Raw genomic sequence first — 2,005 nt, forward strand, 5'->3', positions numbered from 1 at the left:
TCAGCAGCGCAACCAGCTACCGTAATACCTATTTTTGCGCGCAACAGCTCTACCGTAATAACAGTCTACACGCAAAATTTTTCGCCTCGGTAAAATCGGGGACATTTCCGGGGACAGCTTTAGCCGGGGACAGGTGGTCCAAAACGGGGACAGTCCCCGGAAATCGGGGACGTCTGGTCACCCTACCATAATCTGAGAAAAGAGGCTTAGCCAAATTCTAAAACTTTACAAATAATTTAATGTAGAAGGTAAAGACAATTTATTTTCATTCCAAATTCTAGGATATTCATAACGGCTAACAGATTGTATTTGAGCCCCAGAAAGATTGTGATCTGTGTGCATCTGGGGGTTACCTTTTTCATTTGAGAGTAACATTAATTTAGTTGTATCTGAATTTAGAATAAGATTTAGAAAATAGAGTAGATTTTGCTTTTGTTGCTATTGCCTCATGGAGAGGAGCAAGTAATATAGATGAATCCAGTTCAAATTTGTTCCATCAGTTCCTACTTAAAGTTGTTGTTAAATATCAAAAGAGCCATAACCTTACATCTTCAAATAAAGAAAGATATGGGTAGGTTCATCCAGGGGAAACTTTAATAACTCCACTCGTTTGTTTTGTAAATGTTTGGCATTCTTGTGTGTGCTGTGAAGGTAATTTTTTTTCTTTTTGTTTTTCATTACTTTTTACTATTCTTTCTGAGAGGTTTTTCTTGATTTCTTAATTTTTTTCTGTAGGGGTATCCAGGAGGAGGCCAACAGCAAGGTAACCCACAGGGTGGAGCCTTTTCACCTAATTTCCACAGACATTGAGTGAAATGCAGGTTATACCTCTGGTTGCCAGCTTATCCCAGGGTCATACAGAGACACACAGGGAAAAAAAATGCACACACACACACACACACACACACACACACACACAGAACTATATTGAAATTTACATAGACCAATTAACCTAACAGTTACAGTTTTAGAATGAGGGAAGAAACAGTAAAACAACAGAAGAACCCATGCACAGATTGGGCACACATGCAAACTTACTGCAGCAGATCCCAGGCCATGATTCAAATCCAGAACCTTCTTGCTGCAAAGTAAAGGTGCTAAAAACCATGAACGAACGAATGTGGCATCAAGCAGGTCCGGAGAACATCTTTGAATTGTTGTAACAGTTGCAAATCACTCTTAATAAGATTTATTTTTGTTTTGCAATCCTAAACCTACACTGAACACGTCTAGCTTTTGCTGTATGTAATAGTTTTTCCTGAGTGAAATGTAAGTCTCAGCACCATTCTTGAATCCTTTACAGCCTCTGCAAAGGTCACGTCCCGGATTTTTATAAATTTAGCCCCATATTCCCACTAACTCTGAATTGCCTCCTTGTGCCTGCTGAATAGAAGAAAACCCAAAGGCTGATTTTGCTGCCAACTGTTGCTATGTGAATGATGGTTTCCTGTTAAATACTTGCAAAATGTCACCTACGAGTGTTCCTCAACTGCTAATGTGACTGACAGATTAAGCCAACTGAGTTGTAAACTTCGGCACCCACTCTAGAGTAAACATATTAGCTGCTTCTCTCAGTTAATCTTGCTATGTATGGTGTAGTATGGATTTTAGGTGTGTTTCCATTTTTTTAATTTCCATTTTGAAGTATTGCTTCAGAAAAGCTTGGTGGAAATGGCATACCGTATTTTCACGACTATAAGGCGCATATAAACGTCTTTTTTTCCTCAAAATGTGCGGTGCCCCCTATAGTGCGGTGCGCCCTATGGGTTACTGCGGACGTTGTTGAGACCGCCATGAGAACGTTAAAGGGGGAATTCTGGGCTTGGATTGTGTATAAAAGAACAGGTATGTACTTTATGCAGAACATTGTTGTCTTAACAACCCTGAAAATGGCAAAGAGACATGCCTATAAAGCACAGTTTAAACTGAAGGCTATCATGGAAATCGAGCGGAGGAAATGACAATGTAAGATTTCCCAGGAGGTCCGTCGTGGTGCTTTCGTTTT

This window comes from Cyprinodon variegatus, unplaced genomic scaffold (genome assembly GCF_000732505.1).
Source record: "Cyprinodon variegatus isolate N-32 unplaced genomic scaffold, C_variegatus-1.0 Scaffold2075, whole genome shotgun sequence".
In the NCBI taxonomy this organism is placed as follows: domain Eukaryota; kingdom Metazoa; phylum Chordata; class Actinopteri; order Cyprinodontiformes; family Cyprinodontidae; genus Cyprinodon; species Cyprinodon variegatus.